General features: G+C 41.5%; 1 long non-coding RNA gene across 1 annotated transcript; it reads left to right on the plus strand.

The window, feature by feature from the left end:
• Positions 1-2,988: 2,988 nt before the first annotated feature.
• On the plus strand, positions 2,989-3,730 carry LOC134911498 (uncharacterized). Its single transcript, XR_010176621.1, has 2 exons — positions 2,989-3,074; positions 3,494-3,730. It is a non-coding gene; the product is annotated as an uncharacterized LOC134911498 (long non-coding RNA).
• Positions 3,731-26,488: the final 22,758 nt, after the last annotated feature.

Raw genomic sequence — 26,488 nt, forward strand, 5'->3', positions numbered from 1 at the left:
TTAAAATATAAAAATATTCCGAAATACAGAATAATCCGTTATCTGAGATGCTTCTGGTCCCAAGCATTTTGGATAAGGGATACTCAACCTGTATAAGTATACTGTACATGATTTTCGTATATAAATGTACACTAAAGGCTTTCATATTCCCTCTATATAATTAGATATTTACCATATAATATTGCTTTAATAAAGCAACAGCAGTCATCAACATAGCTATATATATAGGTAGGTAAGTAGGTAGGTAGGTAAGTAGGTAGGTAGATAGGTAAATAGACAACTAAATAAATTTAGTGGGTCTGTTTTTAACTCACATACTGTAGCAATCAAGTATACAGTATATCCCCAGTTCACATTCAACATCTACCATGGTTCCCTGTTAATTAAACAAATACACTTTTGTTCTAGAATGCAATAGAGAACTGATAGCTAGAATTGGATTGATTGCTATGAGCAACACCTATACATTTGTTTTGTTAGAGCTTTAATACACTAAATCTAGCCAAAGGCGTTTTTTCCCCTTCAATATTACATTTTTATTAAGTATGCAAAAACTAAAACATGGGGTACAAAAAAGAGAAAAAGTGCAGTACAAGGAAAACAGGGAGGAGGATGAGAGTACAATCTTAGACGATGACGACAGTATGCACCAATGTTACAAGCCGCGGTGGTGGCTTGTAACCTCAGTAGGTCCTGGTTGTTGCTAGGCAACTAGGACACTGTATCTTCCTGCCGCTGTGTCCGATGGTCTCGCTGGTTGCCAGGCAACCGGGACACCGGATATCCACAGCAGCTGCAGCTACCTAGCAGCTGTATGCCTTTAGCTACGTGCAGCGCTGCTGCTGCACAGAATCTGTAATTTATTATCCCAGTCCGGCTTTCCTCGTTGGTTCAGCTTGTTGTTATATAGGCAGTCAGCCCAGCTCTCCAGTGTTGTTTATAACTTATACTCCTGTGTAAGTTGCTGGTCTTGTCCCAAGTTCCTGTACAGTATTGTACTTTGTATGACTCTTGTGGATTCTCTGCCTGTTCCTCTGAATACTCTGCCTGTCAGTATCACTGACAATCAGTCAAGTCTGAACCTTGCCTGACCTAGTATCTGTCTTGATTTATCCCTGTCTGTTCCGCTGTGTGTGCTTCTCCAGCTTTGCCTGCAAGGGAATTATCAACTGCACTGTGCTCCAAGTTCAAACTCACAGTGTATCTACAGCTAGATTCTCACTTGTCAGTTAGCCCACCGTGTTCCACTCTTGTCTGTATTCTGCAGTAGATATATTTCTCCAGCCTGTTATCCTGTGGTCTCCAGCCAATTGGGTGAGCCCCTACTGCTTGAGGTTTAAGACCTGGCAGCATCCTAAGTACTGGTGTGTATGTAATACACTGGGCTAGATGCATCATCGCTGGGAAAGTGATAAAATGGAGAGTGAAAAAGTACCAGCCAATCAGCTCCTACCTGCCATGTCAGAGGCTGTGTTTGAAAAATGGCAGTTAGGAGCTGATTGGCTGGCACTTTTTCACTCTCCATTTTATCACTTTCCAAGCGATGTTGCATCTAGCCCACTAAGGTAACAATGGGTGGCTGTGATCAGTGATGTCATCCTGCCCCCAGAGGCAGGTTACATTCCCCAATATAATGTTGTGAGTTAATGATGACCCGCCCCCCCTTAGATAGGACCATTCATCTGTCAATCTGACAGTGGAGTGACACATAACGGCATTATGGGTAGCCGCTCGGCATTATGGGGCGATTTAATAATTAAGTTTTTTGCACTAGTTAATAGTTGTTTTCAAACAATTAAGGGGATTGATACCCTAGTCCACGATAATATCTTCCTCTGTTGGGAGCAGCTCACATGTCCAAACAGTTTAAATGATAGTTTACACACTTAAATGGGTCCACCAATCACGGAAAGGGGAAATTATGTCATGATTTCCATTACAATAAAAGGAGGATCAGTGCCCTCACCCTAGCATCTGTGATACTGGGATACACCACTCATTTAACCTGATGGTAAGCACTTTTCACTATATATTTTCTAAGTAGATAGATAAAATACTTAATATTATGTACTAGAAGGTCACATTGTTTGATTATGACCTCACTTATATACCAATGCAGTGTTTATTAGGTAATGAATTTAGATCCTCATAGAGGACACAAGGCATCCATATGTTATTATTTGGATTAGTTAGTACACACAAAATGCTGCTAATAAGACATGTTCTAAAGGCATCTGTTTATGATTACAAATTATATTTAAATATGGCCCAGGTTCAATCTTCTGTAATTCTATAGATCCGGTTTATATGTACATTGTGTGACACATTTATAATACTGTTGATAAAAAGGTCATTAAGTTGTTAATTACTATCAATATTATCTTAACAACTAATTCAAGGTAGATTAGGATGTGAAATTCCCTGCCAGGGAAGGTGTGGAATTCAGGATGTGGAATTCCCTGCCAGGGAAGGTGGTAATAACGGACTCTGTAACTGGATTTAAAAAAGGAATGGATACATTTCTGAATGAAAAAGCTATCCAAGGTTATAATACTTAAAATATCAACGTGGTTAATCCGGAGGTAACATGAGTTATAGTAGCTAACTAGTCATAAAACATTATTTAGCAAGTATATAGAATCATCACAACTTAAAACAGGTTGAACACGATGGGCAGTTTGCCTCTATTCAACCTCAAATACTATGTTACTATGTATTCTGATACACCCTATGTACTGATTTTGATATCCTTGTCTCTAAGTCAGGCATGTCCAAACTGCGGCCCTCCAGCTGTTGTGAAACTACACATCCCAGCATGCCCTGACACAGTTTTGCTGTCAGAGAATGCAATACCTGTGTCAGGGCATGCTGGGATGTGTAGTTTCTCAACAGCTGGAGGCCGCAGTTTGGACATGCCTGCTCTAAGTAGTCAGTCTAAATGATAAGTCTTCGGGCACTGATTTTATGTAATAAACTCCACCAGGTTGAATACAGTATGTCTGAGATTTTCCTATGAGATTTCCCTGCGAATTTGAACCCTTAAGTATCACACGTCCTTTTTTACAGATTATCAGGTACGTTTTATTGGTTAGAATAGAAAGTGCTATCTTGAAGTTATTATATGAAGAAGTGTATAAAAATGGGGATACTTCTTCAATAGGCACGAGTGCTCACTCGTATATTAACGTGTGGCCTGTTTGAAAAAGTGTCCAAGAACACTTGGTCTGTTCTGTCCAAGAACACTTCCCTGTGGTACAATCATCCAATGTTATACTCCTCGTATGAGGTATGTGTTATATTCATCTTCATACCTTAAATGTTCTCCATGTCATTTATTCCTTCTTGTTTCAATTCCTCTGTTCTAATTCCTCCGTTTTAGTCTGTAACTTCAGTGGTTTATTCTCGGTGATGTTCCAATCTCTTTTTATGTAATAATGTATATTTACTGTATTTGATCTGATGTACTAGAAAAAATTATGTTTCAACATTATAGATACACCCCTGATGAAGTCTCTGTGCAAGACGAAACGCGTTGGGTATTCTATCTTGTTCTGATGTGACCTCCAATCTACATTATTTGAAGCAGGATATCACAAAATAAGTATTTGTACACTTATGTAAAACCAGACCCCCATTTTATGTGATAGGGGGTTGCTGGACTAAAAATAATTTATGTATATGGACACTGCCGCTATTTTTATGAATTTTAAATAAAACTTGTGTATTGGAACTTACGGTTTGTTTTATAATGTACAAAATGTTACGCTGTATTATTGTATAATCAATAACAAAGGAGGGAACCAATTCCAACTCCTTAGGGTGCCAATTTCACTATTGTCACATATACATTTATATATATTAAAGTGCAACGGAATTTGCTGCGCTATATAAGAAGCTGTTAATAAATATATGTTTATTTATCTATACACTTATATAAATATGTATATCTCTCCTTCCTCCTCCACACACACCAGTCTGTGTCTCCCTCTCTCCTTCCTCCCACATGCCCCACAGTCTGTCTCTCCCCAATGACTCCATGATGCATTCCCAGCTCCCTCACCCCATCCCAAAGCCCTGTATCACCTCACCAAGCCACTCTTACCCCGGGGAGAGACCACCCTGCGCTGCACTCCCCAGTACCCAGATCCAAACACTGCACAACTGGTTCCATTCGGCCCTCACACAGCACAAGAAGAGGCCGACACAGGGAAATCTGACCAGCGGAGCTGCTGCTTGTCCTATAACTGACTGCAAAGTAGCTGGACCTGGAAGAGCGGGCACATACTCACCGTGTGTGAAAGGCTCCTGTCACTCTGAGGCTGCGCCCACACCATCTACAGTTTGCTGTATTTGGACAAGACGGCTCCCATCCCTGCCGGGCAGTATGTGCATAGTTGCCTACCCTCTCGCATTCTGCAGGAGACTCCCTGAAATAGCAGGTATCTCCCGGACTCCCTGAATAGTCCTGCAATCTCCCTGATTGCACCTTACCCCTATTATGTAGCTGTTACATTCTTGGGGAGAAATAAGAAATCAGAGATATATACATTCAAATGAGAACATTTCCCTGCATTGGTTAAAAGGCACAATGATCCCTATGGCTACATGCAGTTTAAATAAGTTTTCTTGTGGCCACTTACAGTATATTGAACGGCTTGCAAAACACAATACACAAACAATTCCTGAAAAATATCAGTGTCTTTTCCTCAACAATTAGATTTTACTAACTTTGGGGCTCATTTACATTTGGATGTAAGTTATTTTTATGACACGCCTCTCAGATGTAGCAGTACACGTCTGCGCTGAAAGGTGTTACTTTCACATCTCCCTGAAATGCTTTTTCAAAAGTAGGCAAATATGACTATGCGGCATATCCTTGGGGCCCTTCTGATCCTTGGGGCCTGCTACAGTTGTCCCCTTTGATCCCCCCTGGCGCCGTACCCGAGGAGGAGGTCATGGAATAGGGAACCATCTCATAATGAAATTGAGTCTTGGTAACAACCTTGCAAAGGGAGGGGGCAGAGGAGGTCTTCCACTGCTGAGCAGTAGTGGCTCTAGCAGATGTGAGAACGTGTCCAAGTATCCATGATAAAGCTTATAGTGAAATACAGATGTGTTCTCATCTTTGCTGCAGTCACGTTAAACAGCTCTTCTAGTCACGCTATGCCGTAGTGTGACACGGTAGTGCAGAGCGTCTTTATGTGCAACTTTTTCTACTTAAAAGCGTCTTATTCGCATTGTTATATGACTAGGATGCACAAGCAGCTTATGTTGATTAAAATGTTATGTGGCATGCCTATATTCTGTGTGTGACTGTGGTTGTAGCTATGTTACAGTGATTTCCAGGAAAACACTGTAACGTACCATTTCGTATGCAGATACAGCCGCAGTCACACACAGAATATAGGCATGCTGCATATCATTTTAATCAGCATAAGCTGCTTGTGCATCATATTCGCATAGCAAGGTGACTTAGACGCATTTAAACATAACAATTCACACATAAAGACACTTGGCACTAATGAGTCACGTCAAAGGCTGTTTAACGTGAAAGCATCAAGGATGTAGGAGAACATATCTATTTCACTGTCAGCTTTAACAAGGATCAAAAGTTTGGTGATACAAGTATTAGGAATTAGTTGGAAATAACTTAAAAAACAAATGACAGTATTCTGGAACAAAACTACATCAGAAGTGACCTAAAATAAAACTTAATCCCAGTGGTTCACAAACTTTCACAGCACCCCCATATATATACCAGTTCCAAGGAGCGGCACTCCAGGATTCATGAAAACTCATGACACAAGTCGCTCATGACACAACATGAGTTTTCATTAAGCCTGGAGTGCCGCACCTTGGGACTTGTCCTACTTCATTTAATAAAACGTTTTCCACTTAAACTCATCTCTAAAAAGTTCTGTGCGACATGAATAGAAGAGACTGATAGTTGGTTCCCAGTAAATATAAATAATATCTACTGCAGATCCTAATACTGCAGGTGTATAGTCTGTGTGCACAGACCATTTTCAACTGAGAAAAATTATTTGACAGTGATCTAATAAAGGAATCTAACAATGACTTAACATGTGCAAATTTTGCTATAAGCTATGTGCATTCTCATTACCTAGATGGCGTACTTTTAGTGAATTATTTTGAGTTCACATAGTAACAAGCACCTCTAGCAGTAAAGCCCATGGAGGGCACAGATTGTAATTTACTACAGTTGTAACTTTTGCCAAGAAAGTTAGGAGTTTTATATTTGGTGTCAACAGACAAGTAAGTGACAGACCACTAGGGAGCACCATAAGCCTTATCTGCTGCAAATGGAGAATACCTACCTAATGCTACCACCACAACTACAAATGCTACATGACTACTCATGATGTTGTCAAGTCAACAACTAGTACTAGATGAAGGAGATGACAAAGTTTGTGCACTATACTTTAGCCATGGTCTTCTACTTCAGTATTGATTGATGATTTACATTAGGCATGCCAAGATTGAGCTGTCTTTTTTCCAAAGGTCAGTAGTTGCATGGAGAACTAATATTAAGAACATTTGTATAGGCTCCAGGTGAAATAATTCTAGAGGCCAAAATGCGTGGGTGTTCTACAAAAGAACTATTTTCCTATGGATACTGTAGGAAATACAAATGATCCAGGATGGTAGCACCCTCTTGCAAGCATATGTATGCTCATGCTTGGACTAATGCAATGCACTCTACCTCAGTCCAAGGTACTTGAAGCAACATCTGATTCTTTATCCTGCCACTTGCATACTTTGATCCACAAATGAATACCTAGGATCTCCCATATTTCATTTGGGGGTCAAGCTCGTTGCTATTAATATATTGTCTGTGGGTACTAGTGTCTATCTATCTTTCACTGGTTTAATGTCCACTGGCACCTGATTCATGGACTTTTCCTAGAGTCTACTCTTTTCATTATTTGTAAAACTTGCACTGTAGACTTGTTCTTCTACTCTAAAGGGGGGTACACACGGAGAGATCCGTGCTTAAAATCTAAGCAATCTTGCTAGATTGCTTAGATTTTAAGCACGGATCTGCCGTGTGTATGCCCTCAAGCGATAGCGATGCGCGGCCCCGCGCATCGCTATCGCCGATGCTAGATTGAGCTGCATGCAATATCTTGGTGGTTGTCAATCTTCCAAATTTTGGTGGCCTCAGTCAGGTACTTTAGTAGATAGATCAATATGTCCATAATAAAAGCAGACATCCACATAAACAAACATACAAATACTTATTATGTAATATGAATATGCCAATACTTATTTATTTAATGTACAGTATAAAGTTGATGGAAAATAGCCAAATTTAAGAGACTAGGATTCCCTACATTGAGCTGGGACTTGATAGTTTTACCACCCATGAAATGTGTTTTTTAATTTGTTTTAAGAGTTTATTTTCCATGTTTGCTAAAGCTATTGCTCTACTAAGTATCAGCATTAGCTGAAGTTTTAAAAATCTCTCTTCAAAGATTAGCACTCAGAGGGAATAAACTTTACTTAACCTAATTAATTTAATCACTGTATTCAGATCTCATACTGAGCAAACAAATGCAAATGTGAACACATTACGAAATCTAAAGATTATACTAATCATGTAATTGCACATTTGCCTGTTCGCATAAAGGACAATTATAGTTAAAACACAAGTTACCTATATTTGAATGAACATACTCTAATATTCATTGATAACCACATAAAGGGTTCTGTAGCAACACAGTAATTATGTTGAAAAATACAGTATATTAAGTCCATCAAATTTACATGTACATTTTCTGCTAATCTCTGTACTGTTTACTGTGGATCTAACAGGAGTCTAACAGTGTCTGCGAATGACCTCTCAGGAGTTAATTTGCAATGCAAACTTGTTAAGCACCGTAAAATTACTTGGATTTGCACCAGGGCATCTGATGGTTTACCAAGTTCAAATCAAGTTGCATGCCTATTAAGGTAGAAACTGTCTAACGCTGTGCCACATAGTAAAATGTGGGCAATACCTCCTTAGCCTCCTGGTCACCATGATCTGCTCTTGTGCAGTGTATGTACCAACTGCATATACAGTATGCAGGACCTGCAAAGGCTCAGCAGATGCCCTGTTCTGGTCTTTAGAGATTAGAAATTGTTCTTCAGTTTGGGAGGTGAACCAGACCTATGGTTCCCACAGGGCTGCACTTTCTGCACCCAGTGTAGTTTCACTACTGATGCCTACCTTACTCTCTCATGAGACACTTCTACAACTTAGAAAAATCTGGGCAGAAAGGTGGAAAAATCTGCATAGATGCAGTGAGCAACGTATGTATACCTTCTCAAAGTCCATTTTATAGCAAATGGTTAAATAAAGGCAACTTCTCATTTTTTTCTCCTAAAATGCTGCTCATTTATGAACTAATCAGAAAAATTATTAATCAGTAAATCATCAACATCCCATTCACATTCCTTGAATCTTCCTCAAAAGGTTTAACAAAATTGTTTAGGTACTTAACACTACATTATTACATTGAGGCATTGGGTACAATTTTTTATGGAGTGTATTCAATAGATGGCGGATCCTTTCCGACAGTAAGGATCCGACATCTGAGTATTCAATGAGAGGCCGTTCACGACAATGCCAATCCGACTTTTTTTAAAGTTGGATTGACATTGTCCGTACCGGGGCCAAAACCTGTTGGATTTGGACACGGAATCTGACAAAACACGTGGATCCGCGGATAATTCGCCAATCCACATGTTTTGCGACAAGTCGGAATTACCGACTTGTCGGAAAAACGGGGGCAGCATTGAATAGGTCGGAACCCCTTCCGACATAAAAAAGTTGGAAACTGACGTCTTTCCGAAAAGACGGCAGTTTCCGACTTCTATTGAATACCCCCCAATGTAGTAAATAATAAAGCAAATAGGATTCCATATAGAAAGATCAAAGTTGAACATATCAATTTTATAACAAGCTTAATTTTCATAGAAAACAATTACGGAATAGCATCCAGCTGCCAAAACCTAGTTGGCATCAGGCACTTATTTGTTATGAGGCCACTGAATTCTTTGGCACTATTGAGATTACTAATACTGTATAACTGCAAAGTATATTTATGTATTACTATATTGAATTTGAAAATCTGCACTAAACATATGATAACCAAGTAGTAAACCACTCTAGCACCAGGATTGATAGAAATATATGGCTGTATGTACAGTATGTATATTTTTATAATTATCACCATTTATTTATAGTGGTGATGTATTATTTAGCATTGCACATTGTGGGGCTCATGTTAGCAATACATTACAAAAAAATAACAAAAAGGAAAAGGTAAACATGAATCTGCCCAACTGAGCTTATACACTAAGAGGTAACTTTGCTGCCACCTGATTTAAGCCCCAGAAGTCAGAAACACCTTAAGGCCCCACTTTCATAGTCAAGATCAAGCAATATTTTGCCCTTCTGCTCCACTGAGGTATCTGTCCTACCTTAGGACACCTGAATTACAGTTTGACAGATTAAGGTGGTGGGATAATGTACGACTACTGTAAGGCAAAAGCATTATCAGTTAACAATATTAAAGCAGCCACTGGTGTGTTTTGTTGGCTGTCATTGGCCATTTATGTTTTATGAGAAGCATAAAACATAAAGCTGGGCTAATGACATCACTAGCAGGAGCCTTCCCTGCACCTTTATCCTTCTTGAATATGATGTCAAATGGTGAGTGACTGTGTTTCATGGCCATCAATGTTTTTGGTATTGTTGATACATAATGATTCCCTCACCTGTTGGATTGCCACCAGCCCAGTGGAATTGTCTTTTTCCCTTGCACCATGCTCACTGCTGGACTTAGTTTATGGCCCTTATTCACAGATAGCACTTCCTGCCCTTACTGTGATACCATCACCTTGTAACTTCCTACACCCATATACATTGCTAGCTGGGAGAGGAAGAAGATTACATTGAAGGTAGTAACAGAGCTAATATAGGGGGTCATTCCGAGTTGTTCGCTCGCAAGCTGCTTTTAGCAGCTTTGCACACGCTAAGCCGCCGCCTACTGGGAGTGAATCTTAGCTTATCAAAATTGCGAACGAAAGATTCGCAATATTGCGAAAAGACATCTCTGTGCAGTTTCTGAGTAGCTCGAGACTTACTCTTCCAGTGCGATCAGTTCAGTGCTTGTCGTTCCTGGTTTGACGTCACAAACACACCCAGCGTTCGCCCAGACACTCCTCCGTTTCTCCAGCCACTCCCGCGTTTTTCCCAGAAACGGTAGCGTTTTTTCACACACTCCCATAAAACGTCCAGTTTCCGCCCAGAAACACCCACTTCCTGTCAATCACATTACGATCACCAGAACGAAGAAAAAACCTCGTAATGCCGTGAGTAAAATACCTAACTGCATAGCAAATTTACTTGGCGCAGTCGCACTGCGGACATTGCGCATGCGCATTAGCGACTAATCGCTCCGTTGCGAGAAAAAAATAACGAGCGAACAACTCGGAATGACCCCCATAGTGTAGTCATAGCTGTTATTTGCATGCCACTGAATATGTATATGAGTATTTAATAGGGTGATAATCAGCATATTAGCTGAAGGGTTTAGCAGAACAGCCACAAAAATTAATACATTTTTACTTCTGTAATGGGAATAAAACTGCTACATAAAACAACACACATTACAAAAGGAGATTGCAGCAATCCTAGTAATGGTATACTATGTAATATTCCTCAAACCTTATTTACAGCAGTCATTTTAAAATAAGTGCACTGCATGTCTGTTCAAATTACTTTAGAGACCAATAACTATATTTTTAATGTCCTACCTATGCGCTCTATGGAGCCCTGCTGTAAGGGAATAGTAGAGAAGTCATGGGTAATACAGTATACTTTTGCCCCAAACGTGCTTTAGATCATGTAATAAAGTGCACTCATATACTGTGTTTTTGTTTATTTGTTACCAATTTTATTGTAGCTGAACTGTAGCTGAACTCTGAGTTAAACTTTGGAAATATTAATAAAACATTAACAGGTTTTTAATTGCTTACACTGTGGATGATGCAATATTTTTTTTTAACTAAATGTAAATGTGTACCCATTAAACTCATTAACCACTTAATGACTGGAGAAATTTCTTCCCTTCACGAAAAAAGTAATACTTTTTTAATGTTTATTTTTTTCTTCCTTACTTCTAAATTATTGGATAATTATTGTTCTTATAGGGTTTTACAGCAACTCTAGAGGCGTTGAGTAAAGTACATGCATCCTGGTACCGCTAAGCTCCGGAGAATTAGCTAACTAATTTGTGGGGTAAAATTCTGTTGTTCCTCTACTTGTCCTATGGGAAGAATTATTAATAAGCTTATTTTATTTATATTTCTACCCCTACATTTTATGTGGATAGACTATATAAACATAAAAGAAATGGTGAAACCGACTTACAGAATAAGACAAATATAAAATAATAAATAATAATTGAATAATAAATCTAATCAGTCAAATTAGCAAAGAGTTAAACAAGTTGGGTTGGGATGTTTAGAAAGCCTGGCACATGCCAAGGGGCAAAACATGACATAATGTGTACACCCCAATCACAGTATATGTAGAGTGACTTCAAACAAAAAATATGCCAATTACCTGGCTGTTTTATATCCTGCAGTATGCATGCATCAATCAATCAATCAATCAATCAATCAATCAATCAATCAAGTTTATTTTTTAAAACTTGAACATGTATTATCTCACATACACAAAAGTTATTGACTAAGATGATTATGCCCTATAATTACGTATGTTAATGACTACCGTATTTATAACAATTTTGCTATACCATATTATACCTTAAATTAATGAATATAAAATGTTATCGAGAAAAATTCAAGCACTAGAAAAGCGACGAACACTATAAATTGCTATTTAACATGGCAGGAAATCTTTGCTTAATATCCAGTGCACCAATATCAGAGGAGAGGAAAATAGAGTCATGTGCCTGTAGATGAATGTTCCTCAATTACTCTCTGGCACATCACTAGTAATAGACACCCACCCCCCTTTCCCACAAGTCTGAAGTTTGGTGGTACCACTTTAAAAAAAGAAAAGGAAATGCTACCGCCGATATCATAATTTTGTCTGCAGTCTTACATGCGTAAAACCAATAAATAATTAACATATACGAGTGCCTAAACTAAAGGATGAGCCACTTTAGAATATAAGTGAGTCTATGGCAAGTTTCACATTAGCAGAACACAATGGACTGTGTACAACTGTATAAGAAATGTAAAATCGGGGGGGGGGGGGGGGGCGTGGCTTGGCTGGAGAAGAGGGCAGACGTGCCTTTGCTGCTCTCCTCTCTCCAGCGTTCTTTATTGGAATAATCCGGGGTGCTCACCCCCTGGATTACCTTTCCGGGGGCTCCCTGTCCCTCCCTGTAGGTCCCCTCGGCCCTGTGGCGTCGGCTGCGGAGCCGGGGAGTGGTTTTAACCGCTCCTGCAGGTTGCAGCCTTCACACGCAGGCGGAAGCTGGGGACTCGCGTACTCCCGGCGCCCGTGTCTTGAGCTCCACGGCGGGAGCGCGGCGCCGGGGAGCGGCGCGGACCCCGCATACTAACACCGGAGCACTCGGGAGCTTCCCCCGGCCCTCCGGAGCGCACCCCCCCCGGGGCAGAGGATCGGAGGGACGCCGGGCAGCGGGGGACGGAGGCGGAACAGACGGCCAGTGAGACACGGCGGCCATCTTTAATCCATCAGGTAGTTCTGGCACTGAGGTAGCAGGGTGATTTTGCTGCTGTGGGGGTCTCTGGACTGGGGCTTCTTCAGGTTGGTGGCCCTCTGGCATTGTTCCCTCCCTGCTCTTGACCTGGAGCTCCTGTGGCAGGATCTGTGCATTTGTTTTTTTGAGTTGGGAGACGGCCTTACACTTGACACTATTCTTTTCTACTGCACCTGCCCCATCTAGTGGCCTCTGGATGTAATAGCCCACATTTCTCTCTCAGTGTGCGGGATATATAATACATATTGCTCTGCAGACTTCATCAGACCGCAGATTTCCCGGCTCCCGCCGAGACGATCGGCCGCGATGTCCACATGGATGAATAATATTATGTTCTGATCGCTCTGAGAAGGCTCCGCCTGCGCCCGAATGCTCTTATGACATGATATGACAGCTCGACAATTCTGTGGATCCTTCCGAGATTGACGCTCCAGACGCCTCTTGCCTCCGGTTCCTCTACCTTTGTCACTCAGCGTTGCTATGCCTCCCAAGAAATATAAGGCTGCTAAAACTGTTTCCCAGGTGGCGTTCTTTAAACCTTCTCCCCAGGCCGCTAAAGCAAAGGACGCACGGGGTGGCACCTCTAAACCTGCTGCTCTTGTGTCCTCACTGCTTCGAGATGCGCCCGTCCCGGTCACTGCACACACCAGCATCATTGCCGATAGTGAAGTGCTTATGGTGGGAGCTATGAAGCAGCTCTTAACGCAATTTAAGGATGAAGTCGCGGCAGAATTTAGAGCAACTATGAAGGAATGCCAGCGATCAATTGACGAGATCGGAGGCCGCACCGACCACCTCGAAACGAAAATGGGTGAAGTGGTGTCGTCTCACAACGACCTAATCTCCTCACACAAACTGCTCCAAACTGAGGTCACGGCGCTTAGAGACAAACTCTCGGAAATGGAAGACAGATCGAGGCGTAACAACTTAAAGCTACGAGGTGTTCCGGAAAATGTCGCTAATAGCGCTTTAAACGATTTTGCAGTTGACCTCTTTAGCAAACTCCTTCCTTCTAACCGGCCCGCAGACTTCTTAATTGATCGCATCCATAGGCTTCCAAAGGCCAGGAATGCCCCCGATGGTGTCCCCCGGGATGTCCTTATGAGGTTCCACTATTACCATGTGAAGGAGGCAATCTTGAAAGCTGCCAGACCCTCAGATGCTGCGTCAGAGGCTTTGGGCTCACTTCAAATTTTCGGAGACTTGTCCCCAGCTACTTTGGCGAAACGGCGCTCTCTTTACCCCATCACATCAGTGCTACGGAAAGAGAACATTCTATACAGATGGGGATTTCCTACGAAGTTGCTCATCTCTCGAGAAGGGTCCACAGTTGTTATAACGAATGTTGAGGAGGGTAAAAAGATCCTAGCATCATGGAACTCTGCAAGTTCTCCTACACACACCTCTCCCGAACGGGGCCTTCAGCGGGACTGGGCCTCATCGGCTACAGAATTTTGAGTATTGTTTGATATGTTACACTTGCCTTGTTTTCATGTTTCTTAATTAGTTTGTCATGTCGTATATTCCTACGTTGCATCAACTCCTTGGCGTTTATCTGAGGAGGTTGCTTATATTTCTAGAATGTTTTTCAGTGTGGCCTCCTCACCGGTATTTCATTGGTTACTGTCTGTCTCTGCTGCCCCGACTGCCACCCACAATTCCTTTTTGGCTGGGAATTCTACTCAAGTTTCATTTACCCCCGGTGGCAGTCGGGGGCCCAGAGATGGGGTGTCGAGAGCCTACATTTAGTTTAACTTAGGTTCGGGTGCGGGCGGCTTGCCACTACCCCCACTGTTTAACTTGGAGTCGCCATGGTTAGGTGTCCAAATGTACCCCCAAGTGGGGTTAATGTTCTGTTTTTCTTTTCTTCTGTTTTTTCTTTCTGTATTCCTCTTCTCTTTTGCCTTTTCTTTCCTCTTTCCTCTCTTTTTTGTCCGGGTATGTTACACATATTTTTTACTTGCCAGTTGGTTGTGGTTAGAAACGTATTCCCCAACAGTTTTACGTTATGGTTAACATTGTCTCTATAAATGCAAAAGGGCTTAATTCCCCACACAAGAGGAGATTAGCGCTTTATAATTTTCATAAACTTAAAGCTCAAATTATAGCAGTCCAAGAGACTAATTTTATTAAATCTTCCCCTCCACGGTTTACTAATGGGAGATACCCCCATTGCTATTTGCCTAACGGGCCGGCTAAGAAGGCGGGAGTGGCAATCTTGATATCTCAGCACTGCGCGTTCTCCCTCGCTTTGCAATATTGCGACCCTGAGGGGAGAATCCTTATTCTAGTAGGTACTCTTGAAAATAAAGAGGTGACATTAGTTTCCTGCTATGCCCCTAACACCAAGCAACTAGCATTTTGCAGGAAACTCTGCGCTAAGGTGCAACAATTGGCTAAGGGTGCTTTACTTTTAATGGGCGATTTTAATATGACTTTAGACCCTCTCGTCGATAATTCTGGCAAGCGACCCTCACTCTCCAGTCAGCTCCATAGGAATGCAAAGGGCTTTAGCCAGCTACTGGCGGAATATGATCTTTTAGACCTCTGGCGCGTTAAGCATCCAATGGATAGAGATTACACATTTTATTCCTCGGTGCACGCATCCTACTCTAGAATAGATTTAGCATTGGCGGATAAGTGGACCCTACAGTCCATCCGTAAAATCACCATCTTTCCCATGTCCTGGTCGGATCACTCCCCACTATTCATCGAATGGGATATAAATAATAGAAAGGTTACCCCGGCCCCCTGGCGTTTGGGTAAACTCAGTCTTCTTCGGCCGGAGACCACGCAGGCGATCCAATCCACCTTAGATTATTATCTTTCTGAGAACTCTCCCCAGGAGACGTCTATCTTCACATTCTGGTGCGCCCTCAAAGCAGTGACACGAGGGACGGCAATTCAAACAGCGGCTAAACTTAAACGGGCATATCGTAAAAAATTTGAACAAGCTGAGCTTACAGTCGCCTCCCTGGAGAGTTCTCACGAGGCACATCTGCACGATAAAGCCCTTCTTAAGTCTTTGATAGAAGCAAGGGAGGCGGTGAATGTCTTCTATCTAGCGGAGGTGCAACGCAACCTACATAGACTGAATCAAAAAATTTATGTTTATGGTAATAGGGCTGGTAGACTGCTGGCGAGGAACCTGAGGGGTAGGAAGGCTAAAGGAAAAATTCACATTGTCCATTCGGATAGGGGTAACAGAGTCTATGATCCAGACGGAATTGCAGATGTCTTTGCATCCTATTACTCCAAACTATACAACGTGAAGGGGGACTCTTCTACCTTTCAACCTACAGGCGTAGATGTTCAGAATTTCCTGAGTGACTTTACTCTCCCCTCGCAGTCGCCGGAGTCTTGTAGCTCTCTAAGTGCGCCTTGGACTTTAGCTGAAGTCGAAAAGGCTATTGACTCCCTCCCAGCAGATAAGGCCCGGGTCCCGACGGTTATCCTGCCAGTTTCTATAAATCCTTTAGGGAGAGTTTGGCCCCGGTGCTCTTGTCGGTGTTCAATGAAGCCTCAGAGGCAGGCCACTTCCCTAAAGAGATGCTGGAAGCTCAAATCATTACCATCCCCAAACCGGGAAAACCCCCCACCTCCGTTCAAAATTTTAGACCGATCGCGTTACTAAATACGGATTTAAAAATGTATGCCAAATTAATAGCCAACCGTATCAGCCCTCTGCTCCCCTCTCTTATCAACCCCGATCAAGTGGGTTTCGTACTGAACAGACAGGCCCCAGATAATACCCGCAGGGTGATTAATGTGATTGAGCACGCAGCAGGTAGAAGAGAACCCCTCCTAGTCTTGTCTCTTGACGCCGAAAAGGCTTTCGATAGATTGAATTGGGATTTTATGAGATTAACTCTGGACAAATTTGGCTTCTCTGGAAGGATCTTGGACTCTATCTTGGCTCTTTATTCCTCCCCGAGTGCACGGGTCTTTGTTAACGGATGCCTTTCCTCACCCTTTAATATCTCTAATGGCACACGTCAAGGATGCCCGCTATCCCCTCTTATTTTTGCGATGGCAATAGAACCCTTGGCTGCTTGTATTAGATCTCGGGATGCGATTAGTGGTCCTGTTATAGGGGGCATTTCTCACAAAATTAGTTTGTTTGCGGATGATATTCTGCTATGTCTAATTGACCCCGAAGCTTCCTTGCCAGTTTTGCACGAGGTCCTTCAAAGCCATTCAGAGGTTTCTTTTTATAAGTTAAACACAAATAAAACTGAAGCCCTCCCACTCCATATACCTCCGACTGTGGTTTCTAGGTTGAAGGATAGGTATAAATATGCCTGGAAGTCCTGCTCCCTGAGATACCTGGGGATAAACTTAACCAGAGAAGACAACTTGATTGAGTGTAACTATGCCTCGTTATTAAAAGCGTTTGTTGAGCTGACTGGGGAGTGGATGCTGCAGGAGGTGTCTTGGTTAGGTAGGATTGCTGCTGCTAAGAGGGTTTTATTGCCGAAATTAATGTACCTGTTTCGCGCCATACCAAGGCCCCTTCCCAGACTCCTCTATAATAAATTTAACCAGGTCTTGACCAGATATGTGTGGGGAGGATCTAGACCGAAAATTGCTAAGAAGACTCTTGTACGGCCTAAACTGTCTGGGGGGGTAGCTTTCCCAGATATAGAAAAGTACCATGCGGCATGTCTGATAAGTCAGTCTAGGGACTGGTTTGACACCACAAGTCTGAAGCCTTGGGTTATTCTGGAAGCCTCCTGCTTGGATGCTGTTTCTCTCCCTGATATGTTTTGGTTGCCACCGCCCGCTGCTAGGAGTAGGGCCGAATCCTACAAGTCTATTAAAACGACCATAGATTCCTGGCATAAATTAGTACTCTCTTCAGAAGAGCTTAATTTACCCGCCCCCTGCCTGTCGTTAACTGCTCTTAAGTCATTGATACCCAATGTTTCTACTAGTGGAGTGGACTCGGAAGGGGCTCACTACCGTGGGCGATTTATATGAAGGGGACATCTTGATGTCCTTCTCTCAATTACAAGAGAGATTTGGGATTCGGGCTCAGAATTTCTTTAAATACCTGCAGGTGAGAAGTTGGCTGCACTCATGTACTCCCTCACATCTCCACAAATTGTCTCTTCCGACTTACATTGTGAGCCGACTGGAGACACCCTCGCATAAATATAGGATTACGTGGTGGTATCAATTTCAACTGACAAACGGCCCCCAGATAAAATTGAAAGCTCAGACTTTATGGGAAAGAGATTTGAATAGGTCCTTTACTGAGGCAGAGTGGGATGGTATATTTGGGTCCTGTTTTAAAGTCTCTAAATGTGTTAACCACTCAGAAATGTTTTACAAGCTTATACAGAGGGCCTACTTCACCCCTGCCAAGCAGCACAGAATCTGGCCTTCCCAATCTAAATTATGTTGGAGGAAATGTGGCTCCACGGGGGATATCTTTCATGTCTTCTGGGCATGTCCTCGTATACAACCACTTTGGAGAGAAGTTTTAAATATGGCCGGCATGGTGTTAGGGCTTAGCATCCACATGGACCCAGCTCTGGCGCTATTTCACTTGTATGTAGATCGCCTCTCCGCAGGTGACCGTTATGTCTTGGGGCACATTTTGATAGCCGCTAAAGTTGCTATAGCACAGTTATGGAAATCTGAGAGTGTTCCCACCTTGGAGCTCATCCAAAATAAGATCCACAAACATTTCATATTTGAAACCGCGAAGGCTAAATACTCCTCTTCGGCTAACTCTATCCACATGAAATGGTTGGGTTGGTCTGATTATAGAAGTAGAGAAGGTAGGCTAACAGTATATAGCTCTCCAATTGACACGTCCGTTCTCGACCTCTCCTAGAATTATCTCTACGTGAATGCCGTGCTACTAGATATGTCCTCTTCATCTCTCCTTTTGGTGCTTTCTCCTTTTCTTGTGTCTGTATGTTCAATGTAACCAAATGTATACCCCTTAGACTGTGCGTTGTTTAAGTTTGCTTATAGTAACCATTCCGGACTTCCCCTGTGTTTTCCTATTTCTTTATTCTGTTCCCCATTTTTATGTGTAAACTCTTCAATAAAAAATGTAATGTTTAAAAAAAAGAAATGTAAGATCAATACAAGATCAAAAATATTTATGTTTTCATTGTTCTAAGAAATGTTGTGTACAGTATGTGGTTGTACTTCTAGAATTTCTTGAAGCAAAAACAGAGCTCAAGGTATTAAAAGTTCTTTGTGGACCTGGAAAAATCAATTTTATTTAAATGGCCCCTACTATTAAGTTGTTAAGTTGACAACAGTAGTGAATAGCTGCAGAGCTGTTAGCAGAAAGGGAGAACATTTTTTGTTATTTAAGACACTACTGCACTTGGTCATACAGTGTGCTTTTGGTATAGGCCAAAGATGCATGTTTTGGGCACCGTAGTTTCATGTTACGATATTGTAGAATTAATGTGCATAACTTATGAATGAGCAGTAAATTAGTCAAATGGAGAAATAAAAATGATGCCGTTGTCCCATTATCATATTGAAGATACTGTATGTGAGCTGCGTTTACACAATAGAAAAAAATTAGGAAAAATATAAATTATATTATATTCATTAAAAATATAAATAGCACAATTATCATTAAGTCTTAAGAATTAATTTATCAACTTTTATATATTATTAAGTAGTTAATAAAAGTAGTAAAACAGATTGATATGTACAGTAGTTAAATGGTTAATCACTACCTGTTGTCTCTTAATGGAGTGTTGTTGTGTATGACTCATCTGTGTAAAGAACCACATACTGTATGTCTGAGAAAATGTTTTTCACCAGACTTAAAGGTCAGATTGTGTAGTCTCCAGGTACAGGACTTGTTTACATGCCTCTATAAAAGTATCTGCATGTGCACAAGTCTAACGCTGTGTTACTGGATTGCCATTATATGACTGTACAGTAGTTAGCCCAACAGAGATTGATACCTTATCATATTGACTTTGTCATCTATCACGTGTATCCTGTTATGTTTAATAAAACGTACTACGGCTTGGAATCAACATGTGGACTAACCTCCTTGCTCACATTGGCTACACTCGTACAAACTTGTTGGCATCTGCCTATAGAGTAGCTGTAGTACATGGTGTTGCCCGGTCAAGATTCTGACCAAACATCATTAGAATTAAATTGAAAGGGAATTTTGTATGTGGACATCTGAGTGACATTTAAAGTAATATTTTGAAGAATGAAAACTATAATAGTGAAGTACACCTTCTTTTACTGTGAAGATTTGACCAAAGTTTAAAGGGCTATGCCAAAACATCATGCTTCATCACTGCATGCCAGTATGTGAATGGGGTATGACTATCAGCACTACAGATCTTCTCATTATGTGCTCTGAGGGGATAGGTCAGAGCTGTGCATGCGCTATAGAGTTGGCATGCTAGTACCTCCAAAAGTTAATATGAACAGCGAGCCTAGATTGCAGAATAGTGTTTGCCTGCAGCTGCAAGTAATCTGCCTGATGGTAGTGCTAAGGAGCTCTTAGTACCAGGTCTGTGTAAACGTTTTTTTCTAAAATGGATCCTAGCATCTCCTAAGGATTTCCTTGTAATGTGAAGATGCTTTCAAGTTACTGTATCTGCATTGTGAGGTCTGGCAGCTATTATGAAAGGCAGTCTCAGGCAGTGTCTCTATTTTAATTTATGGCTGCATACTATCTATAATTAACAGTTTATTATACAGATGTGTCCTCACACATATTGCCTCAATACGCTAAGTAGCTGGATAAGCCTTAATTGCATTGCTATGCAAATAGGATGCACAAGCAGACTCTGCTGATTAAAATGGTATACGGCATGCCTATATTCTGTGTGCCAGAAAGTGAATCACAATGCGCTACACACGGTGTAAAATAAATAAAACTAGATACGTTCACCAATATCTTTCCTCCTCCACGTTAACGTAGATGGATTTGTTCCTCATGTGCATGTAAGGAAATTAAAAAAGATTTGCCATATGGTGAAGTACAGTTTAATATATTTAAAAACTTAATTTCTAGCATCAATCATTCACAGAAAGTGCAAGTGCAATAGTACAATGACAGCAATAATGGGGAATCCTCTGGAGGCTGCAAAAATGAACAATTACCGGCAGGATGCAAGGTTATTCGCATAGAATAATCCTGACAGCATAGGAGTCTATTGGATAGCCCGGGTTCCTTAGACCATATGTGCAGATGGTTCTCCCGTCGGGTCTTAGTCCAGTCAGCTGCCTCCGTCACCCCACGTCCACCATATTAAACTGTACTTCACCATATGGCAAATCTTTTTTAATTTCCTTACATGCACATGAGGAACAAATCCATCTACGTTAACGTGGAGGAGGAAAGATATTGGTGAACGTATCTAGTTTTATTTATTTTACACCGTGTGTAGCGCATTGTGATTCACTTTCTGTCACTTCTTGTTGTATTAATCTATGTGTGGGGAGGGAGAGAGTACCCTCCTAGACAGAATCTTTCACACTTGCTGCTGTTCCTGAGCGCACTCTGATACTTTCCTCAACTTTCTGGTTTTATTGTATATTCTGTGTGCGTTTTCATCTGCTTGCACTTGAGCAGACTGACAGTCGTGCATGTGCAGTAGGACTTTAAGGTCATAAACCTAGACGTCCACATGCCACAAAGGACAGCTCTTATTGGAAGAACTGTCCTTTGCTCCTTTGCTTAAATCTTCATGCGTATGGCATTAGTATGCACCACTAGGTTTGTGTATTGCATAATGTCCAGCAAAGGTATGTTACCAGTCTGATATTGATACTGAAATGTGACTAGCCCAAAAAATTGCCATAATACACTCGGAAGCAAGGGAGTTAATATCCTTATAACAATTACAAAACATAAATCTATTGGTCTCATCTTTGAAGAACATAGATAACCACAATTTTAATTTAATTAGTACAGGTTGAGTCTCATATATTCTAAATGCTTGGGACCAGAAGTATTTTGGACTTTGGATGTTTATGTATTTTGGAATATTTGCATACTATAATGAGATATCTTGGGGATAGGACTCAAATATAAATATGAAATGCATTTATGTTTCATCTACACATAGCCTGAAGGTAATCTTAACCAATATTTCTAATATTTTTGTGCATGAAACAAAGTTTGTGTGCCTTGAACCATCAAGAAAGCAAAGGTGTCGCCATCTCAGTTGCTACTAAAACAAACAACTGGATTTTGAATATCGTATTTTTTGATATGGAAGACTCAACTTGTAGTTCTATTACTCACATATCTGTAGAGCAATACCTAAACAGGTGGCAGGTGCTTTCATTCTTGGAGGCGAGTCTGTTCCCTTTGTGAATTCTCTAGTCAGCAACATAGAAAGTATAAAGTTTACAAAATTAGTAAACTGGCAATAGTGGGGGTTTTAGGTCAGTGGTGCCTATTGTCTAACTATATACAAGTAGTAGGAGAGGAGTAAAGAAGGAAAATATTGTTGCAAAATGGACAACCTGTATAGCTGTTAATGTCTAGAACAGCAGTTCTCAGTGGTAAGCGTACAACCGGTTGTACAATTATCAAGGCTAGGTATCACCTACACAGCCTTGGGACTCCCTCCGGCTGCTACTGACAGGAACAGCTGATTTTCACATTACGTGATCTCCTCACAAAGCAGAGAGGTCACACTGACTGCAATCACACAGTGATTAGCCTCATGCATTAATGCATGAGGCTGATCTGACAACATAGGTGGTCATTCCGAGTTGATTGCTCACTGACGATTTTTGCAGTGCAGCGATTAAGTAAAAAACAGCAAAAATGCGCATGCGCATGGTACGCAGCGAGCATGCGCTAATTACTTTCACACAAAACTTTGTAGATTTACACAAGGTCGAGTGACGTTTTTTCATCGCTCAAGTGATCGTAGTGTGATTGACAGGAAGTGGGTATTTCTGGGTGTAAACTGGCCGTTTTCAGGGAGTGTGCTAAAAAACGCAGGCGTACCAGGTAAAAACGCAGGAGTGGCTGGAGGAATGGGGGAGTGGCTGGCCGAACGCAGGGCATGTTTGTGACGTCAAACCAGGAACTAAACGGACTGAGGTGATCGCAGTCTAGGAGTAGGTCTGGTGCTACTCAGAAACTGCAACAAATTATTTAGTAGCAGTTCAGCTAACCTTTCGTTCGCTATTTTGCTAAGCTAAGATACATTCCCAGAGGGCGGCGGCCTAGCGTTCGCAATGCTGCTAAAAGCAGGTAGCGAGCGAACAACTCGAAATGAGGGCCATAGTCTCTCTGGATCACTTAACGATCAGAAGAGACATGTCACACAGCTGCCACCACAGTGCTCAGACAGGAAGCAAACTTAAGTTCACTTCCTTATTTTAGCTGAATAGGATGGAACACAAACACGCCCAGCGATCGCCCAGACACTCCTCCGTTTCTCCAGCCACTCCCGCGTTTTTCCCAGAAATGGTAGCGTTTTTTCGCACACACCCATAAAACGGCCAGTTTCCGCCCAGAAACACCCACTTCCTGTCAATCACACTACGATCACCAGAACGAAGAAAAAGCCTTGTAATGCCGTGAGTAAAATACCTACCTGCATAGCAAATTTACTTGGCGCAGTCGCACTGCGGACATTGCGCATGCGCATTAGCGACTAATCGCTCCGTTGCGAGAAAAAAATAACGAGCGAACAACTCGGAATGACCCCCAATATCAAGTGATCAATGAGTAATAGACGATTCTATCAACAATTGCAACAACTGGTAACTGCAGGAGCTCCATGCACGATATGATCAATGTATAATGCTATATTTAATAACAAGTAATATTCTTGTTATCACTCGTTAATAATCTTAAATGGTGCTCCAACCAATCAGCTCCTGTCATTTTTCAAACACATGACAGTTAGGAGCTGATTGGTTGGAGGGTGCACCATTTAAGATTAGTAATGACTGATAACAAGAATATCACTTGTTATTAAAACAGTCAATGGCGCGAATGTAATTAAGTCCGAGTTCGGCGGCCGTGCAGGATGCTTGCCGAACTCGGACAGTTTTTTAAAGAGGCAATCATGTACAAGGCTAAACCATGCCTCGTACATGATTTCTCCATTAAAAAAAACATCTGAATTCGGCTGGTATCCCGCACGACTGCCGAACTCTGACTTCATTACATCCTGGTCAATATCTGGGGATAAAACACATCCTTCAGATACAGATTATTTTATTTGGCAATTTTTATTGACAAGCCTCATTTTTTAACATTTAAATAATTGTATAAGAATAAAGTAATTAGAAAAATGAGAATTGCGGTAACAAACATTAACCTTGTAGATATCAGTTTTTCTCAAACTCAGTCCTCATGGAACCCTAACAGTATGTGTATTCAAGGTATCCTCGCTAATAATTAGTGCCACCTGCAGATCTATTGTGTTAGTCAATTAATACACCTTAACTCCAGTTAGATTATTCTGAAAACATCTGTTTGTGGTCTATGAGAACCAAGTTTGAGAAACACTGCGGTATACCTTGTATACACACACACCACACACACACACACACACACACACACACACACACACACACACACACACACACACACACGAGCACACTAATACCCCTTTTCCACTGAAATCACAAATTTTGGAACACTGTTCCAACCAGGGACAGGCCACCGGTGCCTTGACCAGGGTTATTCCCGGGTCTGCTCCTTTCACACTGCACCTGTGTGCAATGTGTTTCTGTTATGCCGTCGCTAGGAGATTACCGTTACGTCATCTCCAAGCGTCGGTGAGCTGTCTCTCCTATGCTTTTAGTATCCGGGTCAGATGACCTCTTTCGCTAGTTTACACTACCCCATTACCCAGGTCCTTCCCGGATCCCGCTCTGCTCATTACCTGGCTCACTGGACCCGGATTATTTTTTGGGGACCCTTTTCCACTAAGCCGTGACATGGGTTAACCTGCCAATATCCCGGGTTGTTATGGCGGTGGAAAAGGGGTATAATAAATGTTGTACAGGAGATCATGATGCAGTTAAGATCAACAATACCTTTTAGTTAGCGGAAATATGGTTCTTGGTATGTCAAATGAGAGCCAAATGTCATCTATGCCAGTACATTAATGTTAACTAAAGTTTTTTGGGACTTTCTCTGATGCACATCTTACTCGATTAACATGAGACAGGCATTATGCATGATCCCTCCTACACTCATACTGTACATACTGTAGTATTGACAAGAATTTCTGAAATTGCTGTACATACATAAATAGTACTGTTAGTTCTGAATCTCCACTAATTACATTGGTGTAGCAGTGATTAAGCCGTGTAGAATTTAATACAGACTTGCTAATGTAGCACACTAGCCTTAATTCTGCTTTTCCAATGTGATAAGCAGAACCTATGAGAAGTGCCCATGTGTGATAGAGAATCACATTTCTCAATGCTCTGTATTAGTATCACTATACACGCGGAAACTAGAATACTGTCCCCAATACTTGTCAGACCATGCTTGAATGCTGCCTGCAGCTATCACTGTCTGTCAAGTGTTTGGGAAAGAGTCTACGTCTTCTGACATAGCAGTTTTATCCACAGATCAATGATCTCTAGTCTGACAGCCACTAAAGCTGCATGCTTATAGCAAGTGGCCATGTGTAAAATTACATTTTAGACCTAGTTTCTGTCTGGAAAATTGCTGCCAGTTCTGAAAGATTTTAGAATTACACGGGAAAGACAGTTTCAAAAGACTCAGGAGACGTAATGGGAAGGCTTGCAAATAAAAAAATAAATAAATAATAATAATAATAATAATAAAAAAATAAAAAAATATATATATATATACATATAAAAGTTTACGCAATAAGTGGTTCCCTAACCAAAAATTCTCCTTGTGTGTGTTGAACATGATGGCGTGATCTTCGGCGCTAAACGCATCAAAACACGCATACACATACAAAAAAGTTGCAAACCTTTTTCATAATCCTACACATTTCAATCTACTCAGATTTACAGCAAACAAAAAACAGTTAATGTAGATGTAGACTAACTGGCCTTAGTATTTGTTTTGTTAGATACAATGTTAAACGTACCACGAGCAGTTCAAATAGGCATAGTTTAGCCCTTATTTTTAGAACTGGAAAGGGTTGGGGCATATCGACTTTAGAGCATGGCTACATATTTTGAAGTTTTTTGGCTTTAAATACTGGAATTGTGAACATGGTATATATCTTTACAGGGCCGCCTTCAGAAATTGTTGGTCCCGGAACTGACAAAAATATGCAGGAGCCATCCCAACTCCATGCAAAAAATAATGATAAATAAATAAATAAAAATCATTACTTTCCATCTTTTTGGCAGGTCTTTTTGTCCTCTCCTCTGCAATACAATCTTCGCTTCCTTGGAGCTCTAGGACCTGGTATTCCACTGTACCACTCTGCTCCTCCTCTATGTGGAATCAAATGGCAGAAAGTCACATACAGGTGGGGGATGTAGTTGATTTGCCGGCAGTCGAGATCCCGGCGGTAAGGATAGAGACGCCGAAAACCCAATGACAGACATTGAGAAAGTCGGCATGCTGACTAACAGGGACTATTCCCACTCGTGGGTGTCCACGACATCCATAGAGTGGGAATGGAACCTGTGGTGAGTGCAGCGAGCCACCGAGTCCGCGTGGAGTTCCATTGTGCTTGCCCCCCCGCCAGCATTCTGGTGACCTCCAGGATCCCGACCGCCGGCATTCCAGC

Source organism: Pseudophryne corroboree, chromosome 4 (genome assembly GCF_028390025.1).
Source record: "Pseudophryne corroboree isolate aPseCor3 chromosome 4, aPseCor3.hap2, whole genome shotgun sequence".
Classification (NCBI taxonomy): Eukaryota; Metazoa; Chordata; class Amphibia; order Anura; family Myobatrachidae; genus Pseudophryne; species Pseudophryne corroboree.